Genomic DNA, 13,411 nt, shown 5'->3' with positions numbered 1-13,411 from the left:
GGCAGGAGGGAAGAGGCAGGTAGGCCTTGCTTTTTTTCTATCCCTTGTGTGTGTGTGCACTGGGCTGGGGTCTGTCTCTAGATCCCCTTGTGGGCAGGGGTGGCCCTGTTGGGCTTGTCAAGCCCCTGTGGGGTTCTGAGCTTCTTCCCGGAGCGTGGTGTGGTGGGTTGAAGGCCGCCGCCGAGGGGCCGCCGGGTGCCTACGGCCTGCCGCCCTGAGAGCGGCCGGTCTCGCCTGATCTCGGAAGCTAAGCAGGGTCGGGCCCGGTTAGTACTTGGATGGGAGACCGCCTGGGAATACCGGGTGCTGTAGGCTACTTTTTCCTCCTGAGGGGGGCGCGTGCTTTTCCTTGGGCAGTTGAGGTGGGGGGCAGGAGGGAAGAGGCAGGTAGGCCTTGCTTTTTTTCTATCCCTTGTGTGTGTGTGCACTGGGCTGGGGTCTGTCTCTAGATCCCCTTGTGGGCAGGGGTGGCCCTGTTGGGCTTGTCAAGCCCCTGTGGGGTTCTGAGCTTCTTCCCGGAGCGTGGTGTGGTGGGTTGAAGGCCGCCGCCGAGGGGCCGCCGGGTGCCTACGGCCTGCCGCCCTGAGAGCGGCCGGTCTCGCCTGATCTCGGAAGCTAAGCAGGGTCGGGCCCGGTTAGTACTTGGATGGGAGACCGCCTGGGAATACCGGGTGCTGTAGGCTACTTTTTCCTCCTGAGGGGGGCGCGTGCTTTTCCTTGGGCAGTCGAGGTGGGGGGCAGGAGGGAAGAGGCAGGTAGGCCTTGCTTTTTTTCTATCCCTTGTGTGTGTGTGTGCACTGGGCTGGGGTCTGTCTCTAGATCCCCTTGTGGGCAGGGGTGGCCCTGTTGGGCTTGTCAAGCCCCTGTGGGGTTCTGAGCTTCTTCCCGGAGCGTGGTGTGGTGGGTTTAAGGCCGCCGCCGAGGGGCCGCCGGGTGCCTACGGCCTGCCGCCCTGAGAGCGGCCGGTCTCGCCTGATCTCGGAAGCTAAGCAGGGTCGGGCCCGGTTAGTACTTGGATGGGAGACCGCCTGGGAATACCGGGTGCTGTAGGCTACTTTTTCCTCCTGAGGGGGGCGCGTGCTTTTCCTTGGGCAGTCGAGGTGGGGGGCAGGAGGGAAGAGGCAGGTAGGCCTTGCTTTTTTTCTATCCCTTGTGTGTGTGTGTGCACTGGGCTGGGGTCTGTCTCTAGATCCCCTTGTGGGCAGGGGTGGCCCTGTTGGGCTTGTCAAGCCCCTGTGGGGTTCTGAGCTTCTTCCCGGAGCGTGGTGTGGTGGGTTGAAGGCCGCCGCCGAGGGGCCGCCGGGTGCCTACGGCCTGCCGCCCTGAGAGCGGCCGGTCTCGCCTGATCTCGGAAGCTAAGCAGGGTCGGGCCCGGTTAGTACTTGGATGGGAGACCGCCTGGGAATACCGGGTGCTGTAGGCTACTTTTTCCTCCTGAGGGGGGCGCGTGCTTTTCCTTGGGCAGTCGAGGTGGGGGGCAGGAGGGAAGAGGCAGGTAGGCCTTGCTTTTTTTCTATCCCTTGTGTGTGTGTGCACTGGGCTGGGGTCTGTCTCTAGATCCCCTTGTGGGCAGGGGTGGCCCTGTTGGGCTTGTCAAGCCCCTGTGGGGTTCTGAGCTTCTTCCTGGAGCGTGGTGTGGTGGGTTGAAGGCCGCCGCCGAGGGGCCGCCGGGTGCCTACGGCCTGCCGCCCTGAGAGCGGCCGGTCTCGCCTGATCTCGGAAGCTAAGCAGGGTCGGGCCCGGTTAGTACTTGGATGGGAGACCGCCTGGGAATACCGGGTGCTGTAGGCTACTTTTTCCTCCTGAGGGGGGCGCGTGCTTTTCCTTGGGCAGTCGAGGTGGGGGGCAGGAGGGAAGAGGCAGGTAGGCCTTGCTTTTTTTCTATCCCTTGTGTGTGTGTGCACTGGGCTGGGGTCTGTCTCTAGATCCCCTTGTGGGCAGGGGTGGCCCTGTTGGGCTTGTCAAGCCCCTGTGGGGTTCTGAGCTTCTTCCCGGAGCGTGGTGTGGTGGGTTGAAGGCCGCCGCCGAGGGGCCGCCGGGTGCCTACGGCCTGCCGCCCTGAGAGCGGCCGGTCTCGCCTGATCTCGGAAGCTAAGCAGGGTCGGGCCCGGTTAGTACTTGGATGGGAGACCGCCTGGGAATACCGGGTGCTGTAGGCTACTTTTTCCTCCTGAGGGGGGCGCGTGCTTTTCCTTGGGCAGTCGAGGTGGGGGGCAGGAGGGAAGAGGCAGGTAGGCCTTGCTTTTTTTCTATCCCTTGTGTGTGTGTGCACTGGGCTGGGGTCTGTCTCTAGATCCCCTTGTGGGCAGGGGTGGCCCTGTTGGGCTTGTCAAGCCCCTGTGGGGTTCTGAGCTTCTTCCCGGAGCGTGGTGTGGTGGGTTGAAGGCCGCCGCCGAGGGGCCGCCGGGTGCCTACGGCCTGCCGCCCTGAGAGCGGCCGGTCTCACCTGATCTCGGAAGCTAAGCAGGGTCGGGCCCGGTTAGTACTTGGATGGGAGACCGCCTGGGAATACCGGGTGCTGTAGGCTACTTTTTCCTCCTGAGGGGGGCGCGTGCTTTTCCTTGGGCAGTCGAGGTGGGGGGCAGGAGGGAAGAGGCAGGTAGGCCTTGCTTTTTTTCTATCCCTTGTGTGTGTGTGCACTGGGCTGGGGTCTGTCTCTAGATCCCCTTGTGGGCAGGGGTGGCCCTGTTGGGCTTGTCAAGCCCCTGTGGGGTTCTGAGCTTCTTCCCGGAGCGTGGTGTGGTGGGTTGAAGGCCGCCGCCGAGGGGCCGCCGGGTGCCTACGGCCTGCCGCCCTGAGAGCGGCCGGTCTCGCCTGATCTCGGAAGCTAAGCAGGGTCGGGCCCGGTTAGTACTTGGATGGGAGACCGCCTGGGAATACCGGGTGCTGTAGGCTACTTTTTCCTCCTGAGGGGGGCGCGTGCTTTTCCTTGGGCAGTCGAGGTGGGGGGCAGGAGGGAAGAGGCAGGTAGGCCTTGCTTTTTTTCTATCCCTTGTGTGTGTGTGCACTGGGCTGGGGTCTGTCTCTAGATCCCCTTGTGGGCAGGGGTGGCCCTGTTGGGCTTGTCAAGCCCCTGTGGGGTTCTGAGCTTCTTCCCGGAGCGTGGTGTGGTGGGTTGAAGGCCGCCGCCGAGGGGCCGCCGGGTGCCTACGGCCTGCCGCCCTGAGAGCGGCCGGTCTCGCCTGATCTCGGAAGCTAAGCAGGGTCGGGCCCGGTTAGTACTTGGATGGGAGACCGCCTGGGAATACCGGGTGCTGTAGGCTACTTTTTCCTCCTGAGGGGGGCGCGTGCTTTTCCTTGGGCAGTCGAGGTGGGGGGCAGGAGGGAAGAGGCAGGTAGGCCTTGCTTTTTTTCTATCCCTTGTGTGTGTGTGCACTGGGCTGGGGTCTGTCTCTAGATCCCCTTGTGGGCAGGGGTGGCCCTGTTGGGCTTGTCAAGCCCCTGTGGGGTTCTGAGCTTCTTCCCGGAGCGTGGTGTGGTGGGTTTAAGGCCGCCGCCGAGGGGCCGCCGGGTGCCTACGGCCTGCCGCCCTGAGAGCGGCCGGTCTCGCCTGATCTCGGAAGCTAAGCAGGGTCGGGCCCGGTTAGTACTTGGATGGGAGACCGCCTGGGAATACCGGGTGCTGTAGGCTACTTTTTCCTCCTGAGGGGGGCGCGTGCTTTTCCTTGGGCAGTCGAGGTGGGGGGCAGGAGGGAAGAGGCAGGTAGGCCTTGCTTTTTTTCTATCCCTTGTGTGTGTGTGTGCACTGGGCTGGGGTCTGTCTCTAGATCCCCTTGTGGGCAGGGGTGGCCCTGTTGGGCTTGTCAAGCCCCTGTGGGGTTCTGAGCTTCTTCCCGGAGCGTGGTGTGGTGGGTTGAAGGCCGCCGCCGAGGGGCCGCCGGGTGCCTACGGCCTGCCGCCCTGAGAGCGGCCGGTCTCGCCTGATCTCGGAAGCTAAGCAGGGTCGGGCCCGGTTAGTACTTGGATGGGAGACCGCCTGGGAATACCGGGTGCTGTAGGCTACTTTTTCCTCCTGAGGGGGGCGCGTGCTTTTCCTTGGGCAGTCGAGGTGGGGGGCAGGAGGGAAGAGGCAGGTAGGCCTTGCTTTTTTTCTATCCCTTGTGTGTGTGTGCACTGGGCTGGGGTCTGTCTCTAGATCCCCTTGTGGGCAGGGGTGGCCCTGTTGGGCTTGTCAAGCCCCTGTGGGGTTCTGAGCTTCTTCCCGGAGCGTGGTGTGGTGGGTTGAAGGCCGCCGCCGAGGGGCCGCCGGGTGCCTACGGCCTGCCGCCCTGAGAGCGGCCGGTCTCGCCTGATCTCGGAAGCTAAGCAGGGTCGGGCCCGGTTAGTACTTGGATGGGAGACCGCCTGGGAATACCGGGTGCTGTAGGCTACTTTTTCCTCCTGAGGGGGGCGCGTGCTTTTCCTTGGGCAGTCGAGGTGGGGGGCAGGAGGGAAGAGGCAGGTAGGCCTTGCTTTTTTTCTATCCCTTGTGTGTGTGTGTGCACTGGGCTGGGGTCTGTCTCTAGATCCCCTTGTGGGCAGGGGTGGCCCTGTTGGGCTTGTCAAGCCCCTGTGGGGTTCTGAGCTTCTTCCCGGAGCGTGGTGTGGTGGGTTGAAGGCCGCCGCCGAGGGGCCGCCGGGTGCCTACGGCCTGCCGCCCTGAGAGCGGCCGGTCTCGCCTGATCTCGGAAGCTAAGCAGGGTCGGGCCCGGTTAGTACTTGGATGGGAGACCGCCTGGGAATACCGGGTGCTGTAGGCTACTTTTTCCTCCTGAGGGGGGCGCGTGCTTTTCCTTGGGCAGTCGAGGTGGGGGGCAGGAGGGAAGAGGCAGGTAGGCCTTGCTTTTTTTCTATCCCTTGTGTGTGTGTGTGCACTGGGCTGGGGTCTGTCTCTAGATCCCCTTGTGGGCAGGGGTGGCCCTGTTGGGCTTGTCAAGCCCCTGTGGGGTTCTCAGCTTCTTCCCGGAGCGTGGTGTGGTGGGTTGAAGGCCGCCGCCGAGGGGCCGCCGGGTGCCTACGGCCTGCCGCCCTGAGAGCGGCCGGTCTCGCCTGATCTCGGAAGCTAAGCAGGGTCGGGCCCGGTTAGTACTTGGATGGGAGACCGCCTGGGAATACCGGGTGCTGTAGGCTACTTTTTCCTCCTGAGGGGGGCGCGTGCTTTTCCTTGGGCAGTCGAGGTGGGGGGCAGGAGGGAAGAGGCAGGTAGGCCTTGCTTTTTTTCTATTCCTTGTGTGTGTGTGCACTGGGCTGGGGTCTGTCTCTAGATCCCCTTGTGGGCAGGGGTGGCCCTGTTGGGCTTGTCAAGCCCCTGTGGGGTTCTGAGCTTCTTCCCGGAGCGTGGTGTGGTGGGTTGAAGGCCGCCGCCGAGGGGCCGCCGGGTGCCTACGGCCTGCCGCCCTGAGAGCGGCCGGTCTCGCCTGATCTCGGAAGCTAAGCAGGGTCGGGCCCGGTTAGTACTTGGATGGGAGACCGCCTGGGAATACCGGGTGCTGTAGGCTACTTTTTCCTCCTGAGGGGGGCGCGTGCTTTTCCTTGGGCAGTCGAGGTGGGGGGCAGGAGGGAAGAGGCAGGTAGGCCTTGCTTTTTTTCTATCCCTTGTGTGTGTGTGTGCACTGGGCTGGGGTCTGTCTCTAGATCCCCTTGTGGGCAGGGGTGGCCCTGTTGGGCTTGTCAAGCCCCTGTGGGGTTCTGAGCTTCTTCCCGGAGCGTGGTGTGGTGGGTTGAAGGCCGCCGCCGAGGGGCCGCCGGGTGCCTACGGCCTGCCGCCCTGAGAGCGGCCGGTCTCGCCTGATCTCAGAAGCTAAGCAGGGTCGGGCCCGGTTAGTACTTGGATGGGAGACCGCCTGGGAATACCGGGTGCTGTAGGCTACTTTTTCCTCCTGAGGGGGGCGCGTGCTTTTCCTTGGGCAGTCGAGGTGGGGGGCAGGAGGGAAGAGGCAGGTAGGCCTTGCTTTTTTTCTATCCCTTGTGTGTGTGTGCACTGGGCTGGGGTCTGTCTCTAGATCCCCTTGTGGGCAGGGGTGGCCCTGTTGGGCTTGTCAAGCCCCTGTGGGGTTCTGAGCTTCTTCCCGGAGCGTGGTGTGGTGGGTTGAAGGCCGCCGCCGAGGGGCCGCCGGGTGCCTACGGCCTGCCGCCCTGAGAGCGGCCGGTCTCGCCTGATCTCGGAAGCTAAGCAGGGTCGGGCCCGGTTAGTACTTGGATGGGAGACCGCCTGGGAATACCGGGTGCTGTAGGCTACTTTTTCCTCCTGAGGGGGGCGCGTGCTTTTCCTTGGGCAGTCGAGGTGGGGGGCAGGAGGGAAGAGGCAGGTAGGCCTTGCTTTTTTTCTATCCCTTGTGTGTGTGTGCACTGGGCTGGGGTCTGTCTCTAGATCCCCTTGTGGGCAGGGGTGGCCCTGTTGGGCTTGTCAAGCCCCTGTGGGGTTCTGAGCTTCTTCCTGGAGCGTGGTGTGGTGGGTTGAAGGCCGCCGCCGAGGGGCCGCCGGGTGCCTACGGCCTGCCGCCCTGAGAGCGGCCGGTCTCGCCTGATCTCGGAAGCTAAGCAGGGTCGGGCCCGGTTAGTACTTGGATGGGAGACCGCCTGGGAATACCGGGTGCTGTAGGCTACTTTTTCCTCCTGAGGGGGGCGCGTGCTTTTCCTTGGGCAGTCGAGGTGGGGGGCAGGAGGGAAGAGGCAGGTAGGCCTTGCTTTTTTTCTATCCCTTGTGTGTGTGTGTGCACTGGGCTGGGGTCTGTCTCTAGATCCCCTTGTGGGCAGGGGTGGCCCTGTTGGGCTTGTCAAGCCCCTGTGGGGTTCTGAGCTTCTTCCCGGAGCGTGGTGTGGTGGGTTGAAGGCCGCCGCCGAGGGGCCGCCGGGTGCCTACGGCCTGCCGCCCTGAGAGCGGCCGGTCTCGCCTGATCTCGGAAGCTAAGCAGGGTCGGGCCCGGTTAGTACTTGGATGGGAGACCGCCTGGGAATACCGGGTGCTGTAGGCTACTTTTTCCTCCTGAGGGGGGCGCGTGCTTTTCCTTGGGCAGTCGAGGTGGGGGGCAGGAGGGAAGAGGCAGGTAGGCCTTGCTTTTTTTCTATCCCTTGTGTGTGTGTGCACTGGGCTGGGGTCTGTCTCTAGATCCCCTTGTGGGCAGGGGTGGCCCTGTTGGGCTTGTCAAGCCCCTGTGGGGTTCTGAGCTTCTTCCCGGAGCGTGGTGTGGTGGGTTGAAGGCCGCCGCCGAGGGGCCGCCGGGTGCCTACGGCCTGCCGCCCTGAGAGCGGCCGGTCTCACCTGATCTCGGAAGCTAAGCAGGGTCGGGCCCGGTTAGTACTTGGATGGGAGACCGCCTGGGAATACCGGGTGCTGTAGGCTACTTTTTCCTCCTGAGGGGGGCGCGTGCTTTTCCTTGGGCAGTCGAGGTGGGGGGCAGGAGGGAAGAGGCAGGTAGGCCTTGCTTTTTTTCTATCCCTTGTGTGTGTGTGCACTGGGCTGGGGTCTGTCTCTAGATCCCCTTGTGGGCAGGGGTGGCCCTGTTGGGCTTGTCAAGCCCCTGTGGGGTTCTGAGCTTCTTCCCGGAGCGTGGTGTGGTGGGTTGAAGGCCGCCGCCGAGGGGCCGCCGGGTGCCTACGGCCTGCCGCCCTGAGAGCGGCCGGTCTCGCCTGATCTCGGAAGCTAAGCAGGGTCGGGCCCGGTTAGTACTTGGATGGGAGACCGCCTGGGAATACCGGGTGCTGTAGGCTACTTTTTCCTCCTGAGGGGGGCGCGTGCTTTTCCTTGGGCAGTCGAGGTGGGGGGCAGGAGGGAAGAGGCAGGTAGGCCTTGCTTTTTTTCTATCCCTTGTGTGTGTGTGCACTGGGCTGGGGTCTGTCTCTAGATCCCCTTGTGGGCAGGGGTGGCCCTGTTGGGCTTGTCAAGCCCCTGTGGGGTTCTGAGCTTCTTCCCGGAGCGTGGTGTGGTGGGTTGAAGGCCGCCGCCGAGGGGCCGCCGGGTGCCTACGGCCTGCCGCCCTGAGAGCGGCCGGTCTCGCCTGATCTCGGAAGCTAAGCAGGGTCGGGCCCGGTTAGTACTTGGATGGGAGACCGCCTGGGAATACCGGGTGCTGTAGGCTACTTTTTCCTCCTGAGGGGGGCGCGTGCTTTTCCTTGGGCAGTCGAGGTGGGGGGCAGGAGGGAAGAGGCAGGTAGGCCTTGCTTTTTTTCTATCCCTTGTGTGTGTGTGCACTGGGCTGGGGTCTGTCTCTAGATCCCCTTGTGGGCAGGGGTGGCCCTGTTGGGCTTGTCAAGCCCCTGTGGGGTTCTGAGCTTCTTCCCGGAGCGTGGTGTGGTGGGTTTAAGGCCGCCGCCGAGGGGCCGCCGGGTGCCTACGGCCTGCCGCCCTGAGAGCGGCCGGTCTCGCCTGATCTCGGAAGCTAAGCAGGGTCGGGCCCGGTTAGTACTTGGATGGGAGACCGCCTGGGAATACCGGGTGCTGTAGGCTACTTTTTCCTCCTGAGGGGGGCGCGTGCTTTTCCTTGGGCAGTCGAGGTGGGGGGCAGGAGGGAAGAGGCAGGTAGGCCTTGCTTTTTTTCTATCCCTTGTGTGTGTGTGTGCACTGGGCTGGGGTCTGTCTCTAGATCCCCTTGTGGGCAGGGGTGGCCCTGTTGGGCTTGTCAAGCCCCTGTGGGGTTCTGAGCTTCTTCCCGGAGCGTGGTGTGGTGGGTTGAAGGCCGCCGCCGAGGGGCCGCCGGGTGCCTACGGCCTGCCGCCCTGAGAGCGGCCGGTCTCGCCTGATCTCGGAAGCTAAGCAGGGTCGGGCCCGGTTAGTACTTGGATGGGAGACCGCCTGGGAATACCGGGTGCTGTAGGCTACTTTTTCCTCCTGAGGGGGGCGCGTGCTTTTCCTTGGGCAGTCGAGGTGGGGGGCAGGAGGGAAGAGGCAGGTAGGCCTTGCTTTTTTTCTATCCCTTGTGTGTGTGTGCACTGGGCTGGGGTCTGTCTCTAGATCCCCTTGTGGGCAGGGGTGGCCCTGTTGGGCTTGTCAAGCCCCTGTGGGGTTCTGAGCTTCTTCCCGGAGCGTGGTGTGGTGGGTTGAAGGCCGCCGCCGAGGGGCCGCCGGGTGCCTACGGCCTGCCGCCCTGAGAGCGGCCGGTCTCGCCTGATCTCGGAAGCTAAGCAGGGTCGGGCCCGGTTAGTACTTGGATGGGAGACCGCCTGGGAATACCGGGTGCTGTAGGCTACTTTTTCCTCCTGAGGGGGGCGCGTGCTTTTCCTTGGGCAGTCGAGGTGGGGGGCAGGAGGGAAGAGGCAGGTAGGCCTTGCTTTTTTTCTATCCCTTGTGTGTGTGTGTGCACTGGGCTGGGGTCTGTCTCTAGATCCCCTTGTGGGCAGGGGTGGCCCTGTTGGGCTTGTCAAGCCCCTGTGGGGTTCTGAGCTTCTTCCCGGAGCGTGGTGTGGTGGGTTGAAGGCCGCCGCCGAGGGGCCGCCGGGTGCCTACGGCCTGCCGCCCTGAGAGCGGCCGGTCTCGCCTGATCTCGGAAGCTAAGCAGGGTCGGGCCCGGTTAGTACTTGGATGGGAGACCGCCTGGGAATACCGGGTGCTGTAGGCTACTTTTTCCTCCTGAGGGGGGCGCGTGCTTTTCCTTGGGCAGTCGAGGTGGGGGGCAGGAGGGAAGAGGCAGGTAGGCCTTGCTTTTTTTCTATCCCTTGTGTGTGTGTGTGCACTGGGCTGGGGTCTGTCTCTAGATCCCCTTGTGGGCAGGGGTGGCCCTGTTGGGCTTGTCAAGCCCCTGTGGGGTTCTCAGCTTCTTCCCGGAGCGTGGTGTGGTGGGTTGAAGGCCGCCGCCGAGGGGCCGCCGGGTGCCTACGGCCTGCCGCCCTGAGAGCGGCCGGTCTCGCCTGATCTCGGAAGCTAAGCAGGGTCGGGCCCGGTTAGTACTTGGATGGGAGACCGCCTGGGAATACCGGGTGCTGTAGGCTACTTTTTCCTCCTGAGGGGGGCGCGTGCTTTTCCTTGGGCAGTCGAGGTGGGGGGCAGGAGGGAAGAGGCAGGTAGGCCTTGCTTTTTTTCTATTCCTTGTGTGTGTGTGCACTGGGCTGGGGTCTGTCTCTAGATCCCCTTGTGGGCAGGGGTGGCCCTGTTGGGCTTGTCAAGCCCCTGTGGGGTTCTGAGCTTCTTCCCGGAGCGTGGTGTGGTGGGTTGAAGGCCGCCGCCGAGGGGCCGCCGGGTGCCTACGGCCTGCCGCCCTGAGAGCGGCCGGTCTCGCCTGATCTCGGAAGCTAAGCAGGGTCGGGCCCGGTTAGTACTTGGATGGGAGACCGCCTGGGAATACCGGGTGCTGTAGGCTACTTTTTCCTCCTGAGGGGGGCGCGTGCTTTTCCTTGGGCAGTCGAGGTGGGGGGCAGGAGGGAAGAGGCAGGTAGGCCTTGCTTTTTTTCTATCCCTTGTGTGTGTGTGTGCACTGGGCTGGGGTCTGTCTCTAGATCCCCTTGTGGGCAGGGGTGGCCCTGTTGGGCTTGTCAAGCCCCTGTGGGGTTCTGAGCTTCTTCCCGGAGCGTGGTGTGGTGGGTTGAAGGCCGCCGCCGAGGGGCCGCCGGGTGCCTACGGCCTGCCGCCCTGAGAGCGGCCGGTCTCGCCTGATCTCAGAAGCTAAGCAGGGTCGGGCCCGGTTAGTACTTGGATGGGAGACCGCCTGGGAATACCGGGTGCTGTAGGCTACTTTTTCCTCCTGAGGGGGGCGCGTGCTTTTCCTTGGGCAGTCGAGGTGGGGGGCAGGAGGGAAGAGGCAGGTAGGCCTTGCTTTTTTTCTATCCCTTGTGTGTGTGTGCACTGGGCTGGGGTCTGTCTCTAGATCCCCTTGTGGGCAGGGGTGGCCCTGTTGGGCTTGTCAAGCCCCTGTGGGGTTCTGAGCTTCTTCCCGGAGCGTGGTGTGGTGGGTTGAAGGCCGCCGCCGAGGGGCCGCCGGGTGCCTACGGCCTGCCGCCCTGAGAGCGGCCGGTCTCGCCTGATCTCGGAAGCTAAGCAGGGTCGGGCCCGGTTAGTACTTGGATGGGAGACCGCCTGGGAATACCGGGTGCTGTAGGCTACTTTTTCCTCCTGAGGGGGGCGCGTGCTTTTCCTTGGGCAGTCGAGGTGGGGGGCAGGAGGGAAGAGGCAGGTAGGCCTTGCTTTTTTTCTATCCCTTGTGTGTGTGTGCACTGGGCTGGGGTCTGTCTCTAGATCCCCTTGTGGGCAGGGGTGGCCCTGTTGGGCTTGTCAAGCCCCTGTGGGGTTCTGAGCTTCTTCCTGGAGCGTGGTGTGGTGGGTTGAAGGCCGCCGCCGAGGGGCCGCCGGGTGCCTACGGCCTGCCGCCCTGAGAGCGGCCGGTCTCGCCTGATCTCGGAAGCTAAGCAGGGTCGGGCCCGGTTAGTACTTGGATGGGAGACCGCCTGGGAATACCGGGTGCTGTAGGCTACTTTTTCCTCCTGAGGGGGGCGCGTGCTTTTCCTTGGGCAGTCGAGGTGGGGGGCAGGAGGGAAGAGGCAGGTAGGCCTTGCTTTTTTTCTATCCCTTGTGTGTGTGTGTGCACTGGGCTGGGGTCTGTCTCTAGATCCCCTTGTGGGCAGGGGTGGCCCTGTTGGGCTTGTCAAGCCCCTGTGGGGTTCTGAGCTTCTTCCCGGAGCGTGGTGTGGTGGGTTGAAGGCCGCCGCCGAGGGGCCGCCGGGTGCCTACGGCCTGCCGCCCTGAGAGCGGCCGGTCTCGCCTGATCTCGGAAGCTAAGCAGGGTCGGGCCCGGTTAGTACTTGGATGGGAGACCGCCTGGGAATACCGGGTGCTGTAGGCTACTTTTTCCTCCTGAGGGGGGCGCGTGCTTTTCCTTGGGCAGTCGAGGTGGGGGGCAGGAGGGAAGAGGCAGGTAGGCCTTGCTTTTTTTCTATCCCTTGTGTGTGTGTGCACTGGGCTGGGGTCTGTCTCTAGATCCCCTTGTGGGCAGGGGTGGCCCTGTTGGGCTTGTCAAGCCCCTGTGGGGTTCTGAGCTTCTTCCCGGAGCGTGGTGTGGTGGGTTGAAGGCCACCGCCGAGGGGCCGCCGGGTGCCTACGGCCTGCCGCCCTGAGAGCGGCCGGTCTCGCCTGATCTCGGAAGCTAAGCAGGGTCGGGCCCGGTTAGTACTTGGATGGGAGACCGCCTGGGAATACCAGGTGCTGTAGGCTACTTTTTCCTCCTGAGGGGGGCGCGTGCTTTTCCTTGGGCAGTCGAGGTGGGGGGCAGGAGGGAAGAGGCAGGTAGGCCTTGCTTTTTTTCTATCCCTTGTGTGTGTGTGCACTGGGCTGGGGTCTGTCTCTAGATCCCCTTGTGGGCAGGGGTGGCCCTGTTGGGCTTGTCAAGCCCCTGTGGGGTTCTGAGCTTCTTCCCGGAGCGTGGTGTGGTGGGTTTAAGGCCGCCGCCGAGGGGCCGCCGGGTGCCTACGGCCTGCCGCCCTGAGAGCGGCCGGTCTCGCCTGATCTCGGAAGCTAAGCAGGGTCGGGCCCGGTTAGTACTTGGATGGGAGACCGCCTGGGAATACCGGGTGCTGTAGGCTACTTTTTCCTCCTGAGGGGGGCGCGTGCTTTTCCTTGGGCAGTCGAGGTGGGGGGCAGGAGGGAAGAGGCAGGTAGGCCTTGCTTTTTTTCTATCCCTTGTGTGTGTGTGTGCACTGGGCTGGGGTCTGTCTCTAGATCCCCTTGTGGGCAGGGGTGGCCCTGTTGGGCTTGTCAAGCCCCTGTGGGGTTCTGAGCTTCTTCCCGGAGCGTGGTGTGGTGGGTTGAAGGCCGCCGCCGAGGGGCCGCCGGGTGCCTACGGCCTGCCGCCCTGAGAGCGGCTGGTCTCGCCTGATCTCGGAAGCTAAGCAGGGTCGGGCCCGGTTAGTACTTGGATGGGAGACCGCCTGGGAATACCGGGTGCTGTAGGCTACTTTTTCCTCCTGAGGGGGGCGCGTGCTTTTCCTTGGGCAGTTGAGGTGGGGGGCAGGAGGGAAGAGGCAGGTAGGCCTTGCTTTTTTTCTATCCCTTGTGTGTGTGTGCACTGGGCTGGGGTCTGTCTCTAGATCCCCTTGTGGGCAGGGGTGGCCCTGTTGGGCTTGTCAAGCCCCTGTGGGGTTCTGAGCTTCTTCCCGGAGCGTGGTGTGGTGGGTTGAAGGCCGCCGCCGAGGGGCCGCCGGGTGCCTACGGCCTGCCGCCCTGAGAGCGGCCGGTCTCGCCTGATCTCGGAAGCTAAGCAGGGTCGGGCCCGGTTAGTACTTGGATGGGAGACCGCCTGGGAATACCGGGTGCTGTAGGCTACTTTTTCCTCCTGAGGGGGGCGCGTGCTTTTCCTTGGGCAGTCGAGGTGGGGGGCAGGAGGGAAGAGGCAGGTAGGCCTTGCTTTTTTTCTATCCCTTGTGTGTGTGTGCACTGGGCTGGGGTCTGTCTCTAGATCCCCTTGTGGGCAGGGGTGGCCCTGTTGGGCTTGTCAAGCCCCTGTGGGGTTCT

The 13,411-nt window shown here is 63.9% G+C and overlaps 36 pseudogenes; all 36 read left to right on the top strand.

The window, feature by feature from the left end:
• The first annotated feature begins 197 nt into the window (after positions 1-197).
• Positions 198-315, top strand: LOC140682961 (5S ribosomal RNA; annotated as a pseudogene).
• Positions 316-565: 250 nt separating this feature from the next.
• Positions 566-683, top strand: LOC140682960 (5S ribosomal RNA; annotated as a pseudogene).
• Positions 684-935: 252 nt separating this feature from the next.
• On the top strand, positions 936-1,053 carry LOC140682959 (5S ribosomal RNA; annotated as a pseudogene).
• Positions 1,054-1,305: 252 nt separating this feature from the next.
• Positions 1,306-1,423, top strand: LOC140682958 (5S ribosomal RNA; annotated as a pseudogene).
• Positions 1,424-1,673: 250 nt separating this feature from the next.
• LOC140682957 (5S ribosomal RNA) lies at positions 1,674-1,791 on the top strand (annotated as a pseudogene).
• A 250-nt stretch (positions 1,792-2,041) lies between these two features.
• Positions 2,042-2,159, top strand: LOC140682956 (5S ribosomal RNA; annotated as a pseudogene).
• A 250-nt stretch (positions 2,160-2,409) lies between these two features.
• Positions 2,410-2,527, top strand: LOC140683115 (5S ribosomal RNA; annotated as a pseudogene).
• A 250-nt stretch (positions 2,528-2,777) lies between these two features.
• Positions 2,778-2,895, top strand: LOC140682955 (5S ribosomal RNA; annotated as a pseudogene).
• A 250-nt stretch (positions 2,896-3,145) lies between these two features.
• LOC140682954 (5S ribosomal RNA) lies at positions 3,146-3,263 on the top strand (annotated as a pseudogene).
• A 250-nt stretch (positions 3,264-3,513) lies between these two features.
• On the top strand, positions 3,514-3,631 carry LOC140682953 (5S ribosomal RNA; annotated as a pseudogene).
• Positions 3,632-3,883: 252 nt separating this feature from the next.
• On the top strand, positions 3,884-4,001 carry LOC140682951 (5S ribosomal RNA; annotated as a pseudogene).
• Positions 4,002-4,251: 250 nt separating this feature from the next.
• Positions 4,252-4,369, top strand: LOC140682950 (5S ribosomal RNA; annotated as a pseudogene).
• A 252-nt stretch (positions 4,370-4,621) lies between these two features.
• On the top strand, positions 4,622-4,739 carry LOC140682949 (5S ribosomal RNA; annotated as a pseudogene).
• A 252-nt stretch (positions 4,740-4,991) lies between these two features.
• LOC140682948 (5S ribosomal RNA) lies at positions 4,992-5,109 on the top strand (annotated as a pseudogene).
• Positions 5,110-5,359: 250 nt separating this feature from the next.
• Positions 5,360-5,477, top strand: LOC140682947 (5S ribosomal RNA; annotated as a pseudogene).
• A 252-nt stretch (positions 5,478-5,729) lies between these two features.
• Positions 5,730-5,847, top strand: LOC140683078 (5S ribosomal RNA; annotated as a pseudogene).
• Positions 5,848-6,097: 250 nt separating this feature from the next.
• LOC140682946 (5S ribosomal RNA) lies at positions 6,098-6,215 on the top strand (annotated as a pseudogene).
• A 250-nt stretch (positions 6,216-6,465) lies between these two features.
• On the top strand, positions 6,466-6,583 carry LOC140682945 (5S ribosomal RNA; annotated as a pseudogene).
• A 252-nt stretch (positions 6,584-6,835) lies between these two features.
• On the top strand, positions 6,836-6,953 carry LOC140682944 (5S ribosomal RNA; annotated as a pseudogene).
• Positions 6,954-7,203: 250 nt separating this feature from the next.
• Positions 7,204-7,321, top strand: LOC140683104 (5S ribosomal RNA; annotated as a pseudogene).
• A 250-nt stretch (positions 7,322-7,571) lies between these two features.
• On the top strand, positions 7,572-7,689 carry LOC140682943 (5S ribosomal RNA; annotated as a pseudogene).
• Positions 7,690-7,939: 250 nt separating this feature from the next.
• On the top strand, positions 7,940-8,057 carry LOC140682942 (5S ribosomal RNA; annotated as a pseudogene).
• Positions 8,058-8,307: 250 nt separating this feature from the next.
• LOC140682940 (5S ribosomal RNA) lies at positions 8,308-8,425 on the top strand (annotated as a pseudogene).
• A 252-nt stretch (positions 8,426-8,677) lies between these two features.
• LOC140682939 (5S ribosomal RNA) lies at positions 8,678-8,795 on the top strand (annotated as a pseudogene).
• A 250-nt stretch (positions 8,796-9,045) lies between these two features.
• Positions 9,046-9,163, top strand: LOC140682938 (5S ribosomal RNA; annotated as a pseudogene).
• A 252-nt stretch (positions 9,164-9,415) lies between these two features.
• On the top strand, positions 9,416-9,533 carry LOC140682937 (5S ribosomal RNA; annotated as a pseudogene).
• Positions 9,534-9,785: 252 nt separating this feature from the next.
• On the top strand, positions 9,786-9,903 carry LOC140682936 (5S ribosomal RNA; annotated as a pseudogene).
• A 250-nt stretch (positions 9,904-10,153) lies between these two features.
• LOC140682934 (5S ribosomal RNA) lies at positions 10,154-10,271 on the top strand (annotated as a pseudogene).
• Positions 10,272-10,523: 252 nt separating this feature from the next.
• LOC140683077 (5S ribosomal RNA) lies at positions 10,524-10,641 on the top strand (annotated as a pseudogene).
• A 250-nt stretch (positions 10,642-10,891) lies between these two features.
• LOC140682933 (5S ribosomal RNA) lies at positions 10,892-11,009 on the top strand (annotated as a pseudogene).
• A 250-nt stretch (positions 11,010-11,259) lies between these two features.
• On the top strand, positions 11,260-11,377 carry LOC140682932 (5S ribosomal RNA; annotated as a pseudogene).
• A 252-nt stretch (positions 11,378-11,629) lies between these two features.
• On the top strand, positions 11,630-11,747 carry LOC140682931 (5S ribosomal RNA; annotated as a pseudogene).
• A 250-nt stretch (positions 11,748-11,997) lies between these two features.
• On the top strand, positions 11,998-12,115 carry LOC140683129 (5S ribosomal RNA; annotated as a pseudogene).
• Positions 12,116-12,365: 250 nt separating this feature from the next.
• Positions 12,366-12,483, top strand: LOC140682930 (5S ribosomal RNA; annotated as a pseudogene).
• Positions 12,484-12,735: 252 nt separating this feature from the next.
• Positions 12,736-12,853, top strand: LOC140683057 (5S ribosomal RNA; annotated as a pseudogene).
• A 250-nt stretch (positions 12,854-13,103) lies between these two features.
• Positions 13,104-13,221, top strand: LOC140682928 (5S ribosomal RNA; annotated as a pseudogene).
• Positions 13,222-13,411: the final 190 nt, after the last annotated feature.

Source organism: Taeniopygia guttata, chromosome 2 (assembly GCF_048771995.1).
Source record: "Taeniopygia guttata chromosome 2, bTaeGut7.mat, whole genome shotgun sequence".
Lineage (NCBI taxonomy): Eukaryota > Metazoa > Chordata > Aves > Passeriformes > Estrildidae > Taeniopygia > Taeniopygia guttata.
This window is presented reverse-complemented; position numbering and strand designations above follow the sequence as displayed.